The sequence below is a fragment of the Cetorhinus maximus genome, chromosome 2 (assembly GCF_964194155.1).
Source record: "Cetorhinus maximus chromosome 2, sCetMax3.hap1.1, whole genome shotgun sequence".
NCBI classification, from domain to species: domain Eukaryota; kingdom Metazoa; phylum Chordata; class Chondrichthyes; order Lamniformes; family Cetorhinidae; genus Cetorhinus; species Cetorhinus maximus.
The window spans coordinates 195,512,588-195,531,265 of record NC_135880.1 but is presented as its reverse complement, the minus strand read 5'-3'; the positions used below and the strand labels follow the sequence as shown (position 1 = coordinate 195,531,265).

General features: G+C 41.1%; 1 protein-coding gene across 13 annotated transcripts in view; it reads right to left on the bottom strand.

Annotated features, from left to right (window-relative positions):
- pknox2 (pbx/knotted 1 homeobox 2) overlaps positions 1 to 18,678 on the bottom strand; it is a 452,602-nt gene that overhangs the window by 331,234 nt on the left and 102,690 nt on the right. For all 13 annotated transcript variants that reach the window (XM_078531552.1, XM_078531535.1, XM_078531515.1 and 10 more), the window contains exon 2: positions 5,984 to 6,046. The gene's annotated coding sequence lies outside the window, so the exon portion shown is untranslated. The remainder of the gene's footprint in view (positions 1 to 5,983; positions 6,047 to 18,678) is intronic.

Here is an 18,678-nt window from a genome sequence, read left to right as displayed (position 1 = left end):
TGAGTGTTTTCAACACTTTTGTTTTTATTTCAGATTTCCAGCATTCACAGCATTTTGTTGTAGGATATTAATAGTCCAAATACTTTGGTAGACAATGGCCTCCAACAATTGTTTTTCTTCCACATTTCCATCAGACCATTTTCACATTTGATCATGACCAAAAAACAAATTGCTTTCTGACAAGTACTATATATAATAACATTTTAAACACATTGTCCACCATTAAAATACCTCTGCAGTCGATACTTAGTCACTGAGCATATTCAAGACTGAGACTGCAGCAGAGTATAACCACAGATTGCAACATGAACACTGTGTACTATAAACAGTGGGAAGTTGAGAATTTGGTGAGTTGGGAATTCAGAGCAGAGGTTAAGGACATCTCTTCAAAATTGGGAAGGACTTGGGAGAATGAGGATTATCCAATTGTCTACGGTCCATGTAGGGACCGGAGACAGTTGAACTAGCAATGATGTTCTGTCGAGGGATTTGAGGAGCTAGGGTACAAAGTAGGAAGCAGAGCCTCACAGGGAATAATCTCTCAATTAGTACCCAAGACGCATGCAAATTGGCATAAGGACAGATAGGTTAGGAGTTTAAATGCGCGGCTGAAAGAATGGTGTGGATTTCAATTCATGGGACACCGGCATCAATACAAAAAGGAGAGAGCTGTCCCCTTGGGACAAGCTGCATTTAAACCAGCCTGGAAGCAGTTTAACTAGCTAGGGCAGTAGATAGGACTTTAAACGAAAGGGTGACAAAGTGTTCAGAAAAAGATCAATTTGCAAGTCTGAAGAGAAAAGTCAAGGCTGTATAACAAAATAGCAATTTGTGTAAAATCAAGCAGATTGTGACAGGAAGGGACAGAATGTTTAATAATTGTAACAGGGCATTTGCAACAAAGGACACATAGGGCAAAAATAGTAGAAGTTAAAATTAAAGGCATTATCTAAATGCACAAAGCATTGGTAACAACATAGATAAATTAATAGCACAATTAGAGATAAAGGTCTAGTAGCCATTAATGTCTTTATTAGATCTAGATCCAATAGATGTCATTATTAGATCTAGTAGCCATTACTGAGACATGGCTGCAGCGTGACCAAGGTTGGGAATTAAACATGCCAGGGTACTTGACTTTTAGGAAAGATAGGCAAGTTGAAAAGGGGAGGTGGAATCGCCCTGATAATAAGTGATGATGTAAAGTAGAAAGAATCTTTGTTCAAAAAAAAAAGTCAGGATGTACAATAGGCACAGATGGAGTTACAAAGTAACAACTGGCCCAGGTTCGTTAGCTTCTCTGGGACCTTCAGTACAAATATTTCATCAAGCTTTCTCACAAATCTGGGTCGACAATACAATCTGTATAGAAATTAATTTGAGAAGGTCATGATTCTTTAAAGACACAATGGCCCCAACATTGACGAGGAGGAGGCCAGAGACACTGGGGTTCTGTGAATTTAATGGATGGACCTCATTAACATTTTTTCTTTCGCTTCCTGCCTGGCAGCTGGCCAAATTGACAGCCTGGCAGAAGAGCCAGCAACAAGAGGCTTTCGAATGTAGGCAGAAAGTTGATTACAATCAGATGTTGGAAGAGGAGAGGCCAACAGGGCTTGTGGGATGAGGGTGGTTGGAGGGGCAGGGTGGGGAATGATGCAAATGTAGGTCATTGAATGTAGCAAGGGATAGGCCTCCTCTGTCAAGCACAGCCTACAGTTTCCTTCAGTGGCTGGGGGAAGGCCTGCTGCTCCTCCTAAGCCCATTAGGAGTGCTTCCTTGTGAAGCCACAGCTCCTGGCTCCCTTCAACTGTCAGGTTTCCCAAACTCTGTAAAACTTAAATTGGAGCCCCAATTGAACTGCGGGAGCTCAGTTTAAATATTTTAATGAAGTGGCTTACCTCTCCACAGTGGGACACTCAAAATTCCACAAAATCCTCCTTCACAAAAAGAGCAAAGGGTGGTTGTGGTCATGTTCCTTGTTATTTCATTGTTAATAACCCCACCACCCGCAAACCTTTTCCACCCCGTTGTATGGATGAGAGATGGGGGTGGGGAATGGCAAAAATATAGAGCCAATTCATTTCTGCAGTAGTCCCAACAGCCATTCCATTGCCCCACGCCAAACAATGTCCAAGGACTGGAACTGCAATAGGACAAGCACCTTACAAACCTCCCACTTTTAATCCATATTTCAAATCATGATACTGACTTCAACCACCTCAAAAGGATGAAAGGCCAAGTGCAACTTACTGGGATTCTATCCCGGGACATCCTGATCCTGAGTTTGTTCAATTGACTGGGTTACCCAATATATAAACAAGGAAAGTTGGAAACAATACAAGCTGATTGGCATTTTCACTGAGACAGGATAAGAAATAGTTGGTGTGGGAAATAAATATATCACAATAATATAATGTGCTCATCTGAAGGTAGGTCTTCCACACTGTACCTGACCCAATCTAGCTCAATGATGGCACTGGATATTAAGTGTTGCATTACTTAGCACAATCATCCCTCAACTTGAACTCAAAATATTAAACTAGGTGACAGGGTTAATCATTTGTTCTTGATTTTTTTTTAAAAACAAGGTTCCAATAAGACTCAATGAAAGAACTAGCATTTATAAAGTTCTTCGTAAGTTCTTGGTGACATCCCAAGTGCTACACAGGCAGTTAAGTATATTTTGAAGTGTAGTCACTGTTGTAATGCAAGGAAATGCATCACAGTAACCTCCAAATAACCAAACATCTCGGTGTTGGTTAAGCGTTGAATGTTGACCAGCACACCAGGGAGCACTCCCCTGTTCTTTGAATAGTGCTTATGGCATCGTTTGTTTAAACTTGGTTTAACTTCTCATTTGAAAGATGAGGCCTCCAACACTGTAGCACTTCCTCTGTACTCAATGAGTCGTCAGTCTAAATTACATGCTCACCGAACATCCCCCATCCCACTAACCATCTGACTCAGAGGCAAGGGTGCTGCCAATGAGCCAGAAGCAATTTTTTTTTTTTAGGCACTTCACCTTGAAGTTTAAGAGTGTTGTTAATAGCAGCAGAGTACACAACCTGAATTGGACTTGTCAAATCAACTTTTCTTCTTGCTAATCTTAAATTTTCATTTTAAACATCAGTGCAGCCAATAAAAAGACGCAAGCATCAAAATGTTTCTTACATCTGATTAAGTTAAGCAGGAGCCATTGTTGTCAAGTGCTGTCGAGTGTTTATATTTACAGGAGCAATGTGAGCTATATTTATTTTTTATTATAAAGTAAAAATTTAATTTAACACACCAACTTATATTAGATAAATTTCCCTCTACTTTATTCAGTTCCTAATTCCACAGCTTCTTCCTAAGTTCCTAAGTCTCTTTCCCCAACCAAAGGATACAGGCACAAATCAGTCCCCTTGTCTTCAATGCAGCCACTCCCTTCCATTCGTCAATGGGAGCATCGAGCTCCATGACAAAACTGCACTCCAACTTAAACAAGCAAGTGCCTTGTCCACCACAAAAACACAAGGGTCAAGAACCAGAAAAGGCTATTTAACCCTTCAAGCTCACCTTTTGTACTTTAACAGATGCATTTTGAAAGCTCCTTTTTTTTTGTTGCCTGTTACTGTGCTTGGTAGTTTACTCCCAGCGAATATCAGTCTTTTAGTAAAGACATCCTTCATGATAGCAGTACAAAACTATTTCCCAATTTGAATTTGCATACCCCACTCATCTTTAATGGTTTAATTTGAAACAACATTCCTCCACTTCCTAGTTCTGCCTGAAAGCATAAATGTGGGGTCAGGATCTGGGCGTGCTGAAAATGTTGACGATAAACCAACATCCTATTATCTTGCACTACCTCACCCCAACACTCCCACTCCTGCTGCCAATAAGTCCCATACCTGCTTTGTCTGCAATAGACTGGAAATACCATGGCCTCCTGCTATTTGTCTGGGGCAGAATCCTAACAAAGGAAAGGTAAGCACACATTTGGTTCATCTCTAGTTGCTGGACTATCCTGATGACCATGGGGACTCCAAGGTTGATATGTTGCCAGAAATAATGGAGGCTGTCATAACTAATATGGTTGTTATGAGTCTCCTATCTGCCAGGGAAATAGAGATCAAGGTATTTCTGCTGACAAAAGCATCATCCCAATGTATTACAGTCCTACCAGTGAAGTTAGGGCTCCAATCATCTGCAGTGCTCAAGTCCTTAGTTTGGTGAGCCATACGCACAGGAATACTTCAACAGCAGATTAATGGCCCCACTCTTACCCAGTCACACGCTCATCTGCTAATTGCTTGTATTTTCACATCTTTATGTAAGTTTAACACCTCATTACTTAACAACCACAAGAGTCTAGCTAGTGGAAATATCACACTTCAAGGATCTTCAAATTATCTTAAGTAGCAAATATGAAATAAATCATTATTTGTTGCATTACAGCACACCTCTTGTGTAGATCTTTACAGCATTTATTCCAGACAGAAGGTATCAATCAAAAAGCAACATAGCACAGAATGAGATGCAGTCTTCTTCTATACAATATAATAACAAGGCCACAGATTTTATAAATTAAACATTCACACTTTTCTGAGTCAGCTGTTCCTCTTCATTCCCAGGATAGGGCAAAATGACTGGTTGCTGATTCAGGAACTCATCCTATCAGCATTTCAACTAGCATCCTCTGCTACAGCACACATCAACAAAGAGTCACAACTGTCAACAAGATACCTAAGGTACACTAAAACATGACAAAGGATTTTCAAAGTTTGAACATTGTGTGGTAACTGTGATCCTCCTCTTCACTAAGAGGGTATTGGGCCATAGAACATTTGAAAAATGCAACAGGTGATAACAACTTGTGCATCCAACAGGCTACACACTTCAGTCTTTAATCATGCAGAAACTGTTCAGAAGCAGAATATGTCTCTCTCACTTTCAAGTATGTTCAGCTCATGACTAGGATTGCCAACCCTCCAGGATTTTCCTCGAGTCTCCAGAAATTAAACATTAATCTCCTTAGTATTGCATCCAATTCAGAGCACCCCACTTTAAGAAGGATTAGAATGATTCCAGGGATGAGGAACTTCAGTTACGTGGATATTTTGTAAATGCTGGAGTTGTTCTCCTTAAAGAGAAGATTGCAAGGGGATTTGATAGAGGCGTTCAAAACCATAAGTGGTCTAGATGGAATAGATAGAAAGAAACTGTTCCCATTGATGGAAGGGTTGAGAACCAGAGGATATCCGTATAAGGCGAATGGCAAAAAAACCAAAGGCATCATGAGGAAATACTTTTTTTTAAAAATAGAGTGTGGTTAGGATCTGGATACGATGCCTGAGAGAGTGTGTGGTAGAGGCAGATTCAATCACAGCTTTCAAAAGGGAATTAGATAAGCAGCTAAAGGGAAAACATTTTCAGGGCTACGTGGAAAAGGTTGTTGGTGGGTGGGTGGATGGGGAGCAGGGAGGGGTGGTGGTTGAATGAACTTATTTGCCCTTGAACAGACCCAGCATGGATATGACGGGCTTAATGGTCTCCTTATTGTTGCAACCACACTACGGTTATATTCTATGTTGCAAGCTTGAGAATTCTCAAGAGGCATCAAAAAATAGTGTATTTTTTCATTTTCCATGTACACTTTTATTAGTTATAAAAATATTGGAAATAGTCAAAAATCACCTAAACAGCCTCCTTTTCCTATCAGTCAATCAGATAATAAAGGGTCTGTCTATTTTCCAATCAGAAGGCAGTACACTGCGAGGATGGACACAGCAGGCAATCAAAAGCAGGAGCGTAGGGGTGACAGCTTGGACATCATGTGGATAAAGCAACCAGGAATAAGTCCAACCAAAGTTGGCAACCCTACTCACGACATTCAGTAACAATATTTCTGTGGCAATTATACAACTGACCAGCATGTTTCAAAGGCCCAGGAGATGTGACATTTGCAAACAGTAAAAAAACACATGAAATTGCTTACGATGCAGATTCCCCCAGGAGGTGCAAGGTTCTGAGGAAAACTTCAAATTCTCTTCTGGTGCATCTGTGGAAATACAAGATGACATAGGGTGTTACTCACAATAAGAGGTTGTGATGGAAGAATTAATCCAGGCTGGTCTCTTGGTTAGAGCTGATTTATTTCCAAAACAACTCCTCAGTGCTACCAACTTCCTAGCAGCTTCCACACAAAGTGTTCCCGTTGTACCTTTTTATTCTATTTAGATGGGATAATTAATGCCCACCACCTGTTTAATTAACAACTGGTTTTAACAAGATGATTGCCATATTAACATAGAGGTCAACTTAACCAGTCATTCAGTAGAGTCTCCAACATGATTAACACTGAAACCATAACTTAATTATTGCTGGGAAAAGAGATGCTATCAAAGCTTTTTGTCTTGCACTCATCTGGACAGATTCACAAGAGTATCAATTGTAAAGGGAACAACAATGTATTCCGCATGAGTGTGCTGATTGGTTGGCAAGTAGATCCTGATTGGTAGAGGCGTTGCCATGGAAAATGCACCAGGGAAAAGTTTGGCAGTTACCTTGCACCTTTAATTTAACCAAACATCCCAAGAATCTCTAAGGAAATTGGTGCCAAGGCAGAAGGGAGACATTAGAAGGGGTGAATAAAAGCTTAATTGAAGAGGTGAGCTTTTAGAAAAGGCTTATGCAGAGTGTTTCAGGATGAAATCCAAAGCGTAGCACCAAGATAACTTAGTTATACAACAATTGTTTGGAAGGAACGGATGCTGGAATGAGAGAAACAGAACGTTCAGGAGGGGACCAAAGGAGATTGCATGATAGGGTGGAGTGACATCATTGAACAATTTATTGACAACACCAAATAACTAGAAACAATAATTCAGGACAAAATTAATAGTCACATGGACAAATGCAGGCTAATTAAGGGAAGCTAGCATGGATTTAAGGGAATAAAAGCAAAACACTGCAGATGCTGGAGATCTGAAATAAAAACAAAAAAAATGATGGAAAAACTCAGCATGTCTGGCAGCACCCGTGGAGAGAGAAACAGTGTTAATTTTTCAAGTCCGACATGACTCCTCTTTGGAACTTCAGAGTCCTGAAGAAGAGTCATATTGGACTCAAAACGTTGACTCTGTTTGTCTCCCCACAGATGCTGCCAGGCCTGAGTTTTTTCAGCACTTTCTGTTTTTGGATTTAAGGGGAAATAGTGTTTAACTAACTTGCTAGAGTTTTCTTTTTGATGAGTTTTGATGGAGTTTTATTGCTGTACCTGCATGTTAACTAGGTGATTTGTGTACAAGAACACCCCTTTCTCTGAATACCAACACTGACTTGCCAATCACTTTTAAAGCAAATTCTGCTTTTATATTCTTCTTACCAAAGTGGACAATTCACATTTGCCCATGTTATACTCCATCTATCATCGACTTGCCAATCACTTATCTGGTTTATACTCCTTTCTAATCTCTTTGCATTCTCCTCAGAGATTTGTATGGGCCAAAATTGTATATATAACACTCAATCCCCTCATCGAAATAATAGATTGTAAATAGCCAAGGCCCAAGGACCGATCCTTGCGGCAGTCCATTAGTTACAACCTGCCAAACTAAAAATGACCCATTTATTCTTACTCTTTATTTTCTGTCCATTAACCAATCCTCGGTCCCTGCTAATATATTACCCCCCACCACCCCAGCACGAGCTCTGATCTTGTATAACAACCTGTGCGTCAATTTATCAAATGGCATCTAAAAATCCAAATATATTACATCTTGCTCATCCACCCTGCTTGTTATAACTTCAAAAAACCATATTAGGTTAGAAAAATACAATTTCTCCTTTCATAAAACCCTGACTCTGCCCAATCGTATTATGATTTTCCAAATGCCAGGTTACCACAGCCCTCATAACAGGTTCTAGCCTTTTCCCTACTATCAATGCCAGGTTAACTGGCCGATAAATTACTATTTTTTTTCTCTCTCTCCACTTTTTTGAACAGCAGGGTTATAATTGCTACCTTTTAATCTATGAGGAATGTTCTTATATTTATGGAATTCTCTAAGATTAAAACAAACACACCCATTATCTCTGCAGCCACCTCTTTTAAAATCTTAGGATATCCTAAAATCCTAGGGATTTGGCGGCTTTTAGACCCATTAATTTCTCCAGTACTTTAAGTTCCTCACTCTCATTAGATCCTTGGGTCCCATTATTTCTGATACAATTTTTGTACCATCTACTGTGAAGACAAACACAATATTTGTTTAATTTGTATTTGTTCACTGCCATTTCCTTATTCCCTATTATAATTTCTGCTCTCTCTGCTTCTAAAGAGACTAAAATTTACTTTTTCTAATATCTTACTTTTCACAAAGTCATAGAAACTCTTAAAATTTGTTTTTATATTTCATGCTAGTTAACTTTCACATTCTATTTCCTCCTTCCATCAATTTCTATCAATCATTTGCCAGCTGTATGACATTGGAGATGCTTCCATGATGGTACAGCATTGCACAGTTCAGCAATACTCTCAACCAAAAAGGCATCATCAAAACCAGCACAGTCATTAGCATGGGTGCTGATGAGAAAAATAATTAATGATGGTACTGTAAAAGAGCTGGATTAACATCAAATGACCAACCCCAGTGGACCGCTTGTAGGCAACACTTTAGCACATAGAATAGACAATTTTTTTTTAATAAAGTATGGAATTTGGGAGAGGGAAGAATTATGGAAGATGTAGAACAATGAACAGAGAGAAAATGACAATGGTGTCAAAATACAAAACACAATACTGCATATGATATTTACATTCTTCCAATTTCACACCAATGATATATCAGCTCTCAAACAAGCTTTAAATCCATCGTCACATTTCTGGCTGCAAGCAAGCCAGAGTAAATGATTCCATTCATTATTAAATCTAAGCCAATTACTACCTTACAGTAATTGGCATTTCCAGAGTTATGATCTTTCATTATTGACTACTGACTCTATTTTAAAGCAATCTGAATTCAACCTGAATTGATTTGTAAAAACATCCATCTGAGGGAGCTAAATTAACATACACCTTTTCCTCTGAAACTCCTGTTTGAGTTGATTGGTTCCATTCTTATCTATGTAATCGTAGCCAGAGTATCACTTCTAAAGATTTATTTTCCTGCTTCCATGCCATCATCTCTGGTGTCCCCCAAGGGTTTATCCTTGATTCCCTCCTATTCTTCATCTACATGCTGCTCCTGAATGACGACATCTGACAGCAGAGTGTTACCGTCATAGAGGTCTACAGCACAGAGAAAGGCTCTTCGGCCCATCAAGTCTGCGCCGGTCAAACAAGTACCTAACTATTCTAATCCCATTTTCCAGCACTAGACCCATAGCCTTGTATGCCATGGCATCGCAAGTGCACATCAAAATACTTCTTAAATGTTACGAGGGTTTCTGCCTCTACCACCCTTTCAGGCAGTGCATTCCAGATTCCCACCACCCTCTGGGTGAAAAAATTCTTCCTCACATCCTCTCTAAATCTCCTGCCCCTTACCTTAAATCTATGCCTTCTCGTTATTGATCCCTCCACCAAGGGGAAAAGTTCCTCCCAGTCTATCCTATCTATGCCCCTCATAATTTTATACACCTCAATTATGTCCCCCCCTCAATCTCCTCTGCTCCAGGGAAAATAACCCCAGTCTATCCAATCTCTCCTCATAACTAAAACTCTCCAGCCCACGCAACAGCCAATAAATCTCCTCTGCACTCTCTCTAGTGCAATCACATCCTTTCTATAATGTGGATTCCAGAACTGCACACAATATTCTAGCTGTGGCCTAACCAGCATTTTATACAGTTCCAGCATAACCTCCCTGCTCTTATACTCTATGCCTCAGCTAATAAAGGCAAGTATCCCATATGCCTTCTTAACCACCTTATCTACCTGTCCTGCTACCTTAAGAGACCGGACATGCACACCAAGGTCCCTCTGATCCTCGGTACTTCCCAGGGTCCTATCATCATGTATTCCCGTGCCTTGTTTGTCCTGCCCAAGTGCATCACCTCACACTTATCCGGATTAAATTAAATTTGCCACTGATCAGCCCATCTGACCAGCTGGTCTATATTCTCCTGTAATCTAAGGCTATCCTCCTCACTAGTTACCACCCCACCAATTCTCAGCTGCACCTCATAATCACCTCTTTCAACTCCTCCATTGTTGTTAAAGCATAGATGAGCAGAAATTTCCTCCAATTAAATATTAGGAAGACTGAAGCCATTATTTCTAGTCACGGCTCCAAACTCCATTTCCTAACTACCGACTCCATCCTTCTCTCTGGCAACAGTCTGAAACTCAACCAATCTGTCTGGAACCTTGATGTTACCATTTATCCTGAGATGAGCTTCTGATGACATATTTGCGCCATCACCAAGAACTCCAATTTTCACCTCCAGAAATACTGCCTGAATTGGCCTTTAAATCAGCTTATTTGCTGATGAAACCCTCATTCATACCTTAGTTACCGCTAGGCTTGGCTCTTCCAACACATTCCTGACTGGTCTCCCACATTCCACCCTCCATAAATTTGAGGTCATCCAAAATTCTGCAGGCAATGTCTCAACTTCCACCAAGTTCTATCTATCACACTTGTGACTTAACGTTGGCACCAGGTTGGGGTTAAACAACATCTTGATCTCATCCTTGAGTATTTATGAAAAAAAGAAACATGCTGTAGAAGCTTTTCATCTTGTACTCATCAGGACAGATGCAAGAATGCCAAATTCCAAATGGAACAATTTACATTGCTTGAGAAAAGAGATACTGATTGGCTGGCAAGTCGGCTCTGATCAGTCGAGACGTTCAAAAAAGGTGCAATGTCTGGACACATTCCTTTAACCTAACTTCAGATGCGATTCTGCAATTGCATTGCTGAACAATCCCGAGTGTGTTAAGAATTACACTAACATCCAAGTTAAGATCACTTGGGCTCACAATGTAGCTTACTTACGCTTGCTAAAAGCTACATACATTCATATCCAAGGACCTGTCCTCTGCAGGCAAAAGGTCTAGACATTGCACTTTTTTTGAATAAACACAAAGCATGAAGAACAATAGCTCCCTGATGCATGTCCTGGCAATGTCTTGACCAATCAGAGCCATCTGCAACCAATCAGCACCCTTTTTCTCATGTAGTATAAATTGTTGTCCACTTTGAAATTTGGCATTCTTGCATCTGTCTTGATGAGCGCAAGACTAAAAAGCTTCAACAGTATTTTTCTGCAATACTCAAGTCTGTACTACCAAGCGACTATTCTCATCCTCGCTTTCAAATCCCTCCAGCGACTCAACCCTCTCCATCTCGGTAATCTTCTCCAGCAATGTAACTCGCCAAGAAATCTACACTCGTCTAATTCTTGCCTCTTGAGCTTCTCCGATTTTAATCACTCCCCCATTGGATTACATTGGCCTATTTCTGTTTCGTATATCCATTCAGCCTAACCAGCCAATGCCGACGTTTGTACTCCACTAGAGCCTCCTGCTCATCTTGCCTCATCTAAATCTATCATTACCCTCTCTTCCCTTCTCCATCATATGTTTGTCTAGCTTCCTCAAATGCATCCCTACTATTCAACCACTCCCTGTGTTAGCAAGTTCCACATTTTTACCACTCTTTGGGTAAAGAAGTTTCTTCTGAATGCCCTGTTAGATTTCTTGGTGACTATGATATATTGATGGCCTCTAGTTATGCTCTTCCCCACAAGTAGAAATATCCTTTCTGTGCCCACTTTATCAAAAGCTTCATAAATTTAAAGACCTCCAATTGGTCACTCTTCAGCCTTCTTTTCTCAAGAGAAAAGATCCAGCCTGGCAATCCTTTCCTGATGTATACTCACACATTTCTGGTATCATCCTTATAAATCTTCTCCAATACCTCAATATTCTTTTTATGATATAGCAATCAGAACAGCATGGAGTACTCTTTAAGTGTGGTCGAATCAAAACTCAATATACGTTTAGCATAACTTCCCTTCTTTTCAACTCTATCCTTCTAGAAATAAAGTTTCATGCTTGTTATGCATTTTTTTTTAATGGGCTTGCTAACCTTTGGAGCAACTTTTAGAGATTGGTGTATTTGTACTCAAGAGATATCTTTGTTCCTCTACCCCAAACCTAGCCTCGGAACTTGCAAATAATAAATGACCTCCCTAATCTGCAAACCAAAATATACTACTTCACATTTATCTGCCAATTATTTGTCCATTCTGCAAGTTTATTAATCGGTGGCCATGCCTTCAGTTGCCTAGGACCCAAACTATGGCATTCCATCAATACACCTCTCCACCTCACTTTCCTCCTTTAAGACACTCTTTAAAACCTACATCTTCAACCAAGTCCTTGGTCATCTGACCTAATATCTCCTTATGTGGTTGTATGTCAAATTTTGTTTCATAATACTCCTATGGAGCATCTTGGCCATTGTTAAAGGCATTTTTTAAGTTGTTAAAATTCAGCAAATTTATCTAGTTCTTTGTGGCCATAATTTGGCACAAGTAGACTGTCTCACTCAGAGAAATCACAGTTCCATTGCCTGTGGTAGTTACCCAACATACTCATACACTAGGAGTTTAGGCAAGATATGGGGCAGAGTACTGAGGGCTGAACTTCAGTGAGAGAATAACTGGGGAAGAACTGGGGGAATGCAGCCAGAGCACTGGGAGCTGGGGGAAAAGGAGGCAAAGCCAGCCAGAGCCCCAGTAGTAGGAAAAAGTGGCCACAACAGCGACCCGAGCCAGGCCAGAGCACCATAAGATGATGGAAAGCAGCTGGGGCCAAGGGAAAGCGTGATAAGCGGAAGCCCCGCATGCTTCAGAATCTCTCTATCTTCACATACTCTCAGTTGCCAGCATTCGCAGCAATTCCAATCACAGCCTGTTTCTCGCCTGCGTTTGCTGTTGATAGGTTCACTAGTGAGCTAGGTAGAAGGATGGGCCTCTTTTGATTAAAATACATTCCTGCATTAATATGACTTTTTTCTCTTCTTATTAATGTCCAAGTGTACAAAACCAGGCTGAGAATACCTCAAATATGTCCCAATCAAAGAGGAAATTCAGCTGTTTATTCAAGTCAAAATACAGAGCTTTCTCATTGGTCCAGCTGCTAAAATCACTGTTCAGCGTGGGAAATTCCAGATGCAATCAGCAGTCGCTCAGCTGCAGCTCATTTTTAGGGCATTACTATTGGACTCAGGGCCTCTGGCCTAAGTATTTAAACCATCAGTCTGGATTCCTGTTATGCAGAAACCTCTACCAGGAAGGATACAGACCAGGATTAGGCAGGACTCGGCTGCAAAACCCCTGTGGTCAAATAGTTTGCACATGAAATTGGGTGCTTGGATGAGGCACCAGAGAAACCTTCAGTATGAATCAGGATGTGTTTGCGACACAGATGAGCTGTGGCTGGAAAATTAGGACACTGCTGTTAACTGAAGTAGTAAGGAGATGCATTGTACAGGGCACAGACCTGTACATTATTATCACACAACCAAATTAAACCCATTAAAGTAAACAACACAAATTAAAACATGTGAAACAGGAATACTACTAAATGTCAGAGTTCTCAAAGACAGAGTCTCTTTCAATCATTAAGGAGCGACTTTTTACTGCAGAGTATTGATCAAATGACTGAACCTCAGCCGGAAAGAATCTTGCGATCAGAGATAACTTTCATATTGTCGTCGGCATCCTTCCATCTACATAAAATGGACATTCGGCAAATCCACTGGAGATGGGGTAGCTTCATACAGTGCACTTTTGCTGATGGTGGAGGAGGCCAATCTGAAAGAGGCACGTTCTGCAACAAGTACCACATATGGAGTGGCCATGGCAAGTGGGGGTTAGAAATATTTTGAAAAATGAAAAGGATGAAATCTCTGTCTGAATTCTTTTTACTATCCTGTGCCACTCAAAAGGCGAATTATAAGTGGTTATGAAGATATGCAAATTGCTGTATTTCCTAGATTACAACAGTGACTATATGACAAAAGTACTTCATTAGCTGTAACATGCTTTGAGATGACCTGAAGTCATGACAGAAATAGCATATCACGATTTTCCTCATTCGTCAAGACACTGATGAATGCAGAGTTATAGCTTCAACAGTGCCACCCATCCTTATAACCTCAGCCAATAGGCCATTTTTGATATGGGACACACTAGTTGATCATGAGGCAGTATAGTGGGAATGTACAGACAACGTGTCCAATCCTGCCTTCATTCACTCATGTACTTTTCCTGTGGCTGCCACCAAGAGTGACCAGGAGTAAGGATCCTGGCTGACTTCATCCTCTCCCCTGCTCAGGTCAGCACTGCCTGAACACTCTGTAGGTAGGATCAACTAAAGACTGATGAATGAAGTTGGAAAGTTCCTACTCTGTCCAATCCAAGTATCACGCCGAGTAGTTCATTTAATACACATAGAGAAGTGGAAAGCCAAGTTCTCCATTTCTCTTTTATAACCTGAAAGAGGAAACAAGTTTCTTCAAAAGTCTGTTTTAAAGTTTTGCAATGCTACATCAAGATGTCAGTTTTGAAAGTATTCGTCCAAATACTCCTTGCTGTATCAGTGCACATCAAAATTCAAATTGGAGAAGAAACCAGTTAGTTTCTTCAGCATAAACTGGGTGTCTTAAGCCCACGTTTTATATATTGGAAGGCTCAGGAACTAGCTCTCCCAGTCCTAGCAATCGATTTTATGCCGTTCTTTTCTTTTAATTAGGATTCCAACATGCCTAATGCCCATGATCTAGCTCTCTTTGCACTCAAATTAGTTTTCTGTAGCATGGCAGCAGACATACAGTAAAAGCTGGAGGGAGTAAAGGAGGAGGCATACCCCTCTGCATTGTGGAATGCTATACAGGTGATGTCATACCATGTGGTTTGACTGTAGGGCTGAGGAGCAAGGTAGGATGAGATTGTGACTCGAGTTCTAAGACTTGCTTTGGAGATGGCGAACAATATCAATAATTAACAGAACAGAGTAAAGTAGGATGCAGATTTCCTCTCAAATTTCTCAAAAAAAGCGACCAGTTTAAAACTACATTCCAGGGAGAAATTATTATATGCATCCCTCTCACAATTACCTTCCACCCAGATTTCTTAGTTTTTCAAATCTAGCCATAAGGCACCAATTAAGAGAATTCACAGATAATTACATATTTTGTTTCTCTGCAACCAGCTTCTGACTTGGATTAATGATGCAATAAACTTGCTATTCTTCCCTAATTAGAGCATATTTGTTGTAAGGGGCCTCTCCAGTTAAAATCACATTAGGAAAATGCAATGCTTCAAGAATTGCTGATGCTACTTGCATCAAAAAGCCAAATTGAGCCTTCTACTTTGCTTGCAATCAGTGTACAGAAGGGAATTGATGCTTTTATATCGCAGGACTATTGGAGGGAAAAGGAATTACTGTTTCCAAAGGAGGTGACTCATGCCAGAATAATTCATTCTTCATGAGCGAGTTTTGCCAGACTATTCAATTGGGAGGGAGGAGGTCACAAGCAATCAATGGCAGTTGATTTCTTTTCCCACTCCAACCCAACACCAAAGCAGTGACATCAAGCTATATACTGCACCCCCATCGCAGCCCTGCCTATCGTGTCAACAATAGCTCAGTTGATAGCACTCTCACCTCAGAGTCAGAAGGTCATGGGCTTGGACTCAAGCCCTGCTCCAGACAATCGAGCACAAAATCTAGACTGATGCTAAGCGTACTACTGAGTGAGTGCTGCACTGTTTGAGGATCATGTTTCAGGTAAGGAGAGACATTGAACCAAGACCCCCTCTGCCCTTTCAGGTGACCATAAGAGATTCCATGGCACTTTCCGAAGAGCAGTGTGGGAGTTTTTCCCAGTGCCTTAGCTAGTATTTATCCCCTCAATCATTACCACTAAAATAGTTTTATCTGGTCAGAATTCACATTACACACAACAAGCTAGCAGAATCAGTGAACTGACTGCCACATTTCCTACATCACAACAGTGCCAATGTCTCAAAAATGCTTCTTTGTACATTGGCTGAATGTGCTGTGGAACACAGATTATAACAGGCACTATAGAAATGCAATTCTCTTCCCCTTTCTTTCTTAGTTGAGAAGAGATAATTCATCTCCCCAATTCAGATGCTCTGCTCTCTACAGGAGAGTCACAGATTTAAGTTATGCTCTGTATTTAGATGATGTCAGATGGACTAGAACTGGTTACAGAGTGCTACGCGCTATGGTGGAGCTGTGGGGAAGCAGAGAGGAGAAACCAGTGGCATTTCTATCACTGATCACTACGCAGTGACTCCTCCTTACACTTACATGGGCATCAACGCCAGGTTTGGACTGGCTACAATAACATGGACCATCCTTCACCTCTACAAGAATGTGTCGACATCCACTTGCAAGAGGCAGTGGAGGGAGCTTGATTTGCTTGGCACAAGGTGCGCCATCCTGGCAATTGTCACTTAGCACAATGTGCGCCATCCTGGCAACTGTCACTTGGCACAAGATGCGCCACCCTAGCAACTGTCAATGCCTTAAGAGAAAAAGGGAGAGAAAGGGAGAAATGGAACTGAACCAAGAACAACTTGCATTGTTGGAGATTATTTACAAAGATCAGCTTGCATTGTACTACCACACAGCCAAGCACAACTTACCACTTGTTTTGCAATCACTTGTTACTTTTAAAAGTAAATGGTGTTCGATGTGTGATCCTATCTCCAAAATTACTTGCAACCTAGGGGTTTGGTTGAAAACTGGACCCCATCTTCCTCCTCTAGAGGTGCACAGCTCACGTTACAAAAAATGATCTAAAGGAACAGGGAGAACTTTTGCAGAATTTTGCCACTTCCCCCTCATTCACTTTGGAAGACGTTGATATTTCAGACCCTGTTGATGACAGCAGCATCTAAAAATAAGATGCCTTGCTGCCAACATCTCTATTCAGCTACTCTGCATGTAATGCAGATCAAATGCCATGTCATTTTCCAAGAACAGAAGGCAACAACAAAAGCACACAAGGGGAAGTGACCAAAAGCTTGGTCAAAAGAGAAGGTAGGTAATAAAGGAGGAGGGGTAGGCCGAGAGCCAGTGGAGTTGAGTGGGGCAACACTAGACCATGGAGCCAAGGTGGCTGAAGACACGGCTGTCAATGGGCTGGGGAAGGGAGGGGATGAACAGGAGACCAGAGCAAGAGGAACAGAGTTTGGATGATAGGGGAGGGGTATTTAGGTTGTAGAGTTGGTGGAGCTAACAAGACAGAGGCCACGCAGAGATTTAAACATCAAGATGAGAGCCTTAAATGAGAGGCACTGGGGGAGTGGGAGCTAATATGATATAGGTCAGCAAGCTCAGGAGTGAGTGGGTCTTGGTATGAGATAGGATATGGGCAGCACAGTTTTGGATGAACTGGGCTTTGCAGAAAGTGAAGAATGGGAGGCAAGTTAAAAAAAGTATAAAACAGTTATGACTGGAGACGTAAAGTATGGATGAGGGTTTCAACAACAAATGGACTGAGGTAGAGAGAGTGGCTGACAATGTTACAAAAACAACGTTTGTGGAAATGAGTAGTCTTTGTAGTGGAGAAGAAATGGAATCAGAAGTGGGCACAGAGGTTGCAAAAAAATTTGGTTAACCTGAGACAGTGTCAAGGCACATGATGGAATTGGTGGCAGGTTTGTAGTTGGGATCATGGAAAATTGCCTCAAACTTCCCAATGTTTAACAGGGGGAAATTACAGCTCATCCACATCTGAATGTTAGACAAGCATCCTCAGTGTACTCACCGTGACAGCTGACCCCATGTCAGTAGATGATATCACCAAACACCAACATGTACATAAGGAAGAGGAGGAGTGGTGTCAGGAGCAAGACCCTGATGACTCCAGAGGTAAGGGTACAGTGGCAGAAAGATAAGCTACTGCTTGTGATGCACAAGATAACAAGACCAACAACATGACAATAACTATTCAGGGGTAGCAGCTGCACTTCTGCAGCATGCCAATCACTGAGCTATTAAACAGCACAATGATGATCAGCGCCATCACTGTGTTCCAGTGATGCACAATGGCAGTCAAGGCAAATTTTCATCTTGTGCCCTTTGCACCGAGAAGTCAGATGGTATAAAAATAGAAACTACTGGACGTACTCAGCAGGTCAAGCAACCTCTGTGGATAGAATTATTGTATCAGACCTTCTATCCACAGATGCTGCCAGATCTGCTGAGTATTTCCAGTATTTTCTGTTTGTATTTCAGATTTCCAGCGTCTGCGGTATTTTGCTTTTGAATAAATCAGGGAATGACTGGAGAAGGCGTTAAGAGCAGGAGAGCATAAAAAGTTGAAGTACTAGTGATTACCAGTGCTTGGATGGTGGTCAGGACAGATGACTTCAGGTGATAGATTGACATTATTATGCAGAAAGAGCATCACAGCATTAAAGAGTGCTGGCCTGTGTGCCCTATTTGTCCCAAAAAACTAAATGAACATTACAACCCCAAACAGCTTCCACAAACCCTCGGGGCTCACTTACTCAAAGTTACACTGACCATGAACAATCTCAAAGAGCATCACATTGTGTACAAGTGTTAGGAATATGTTTCAGATTCAGAATTTCCCACACAAGTTCCTATTCTGGACCTGGCTGTAGCAGAAA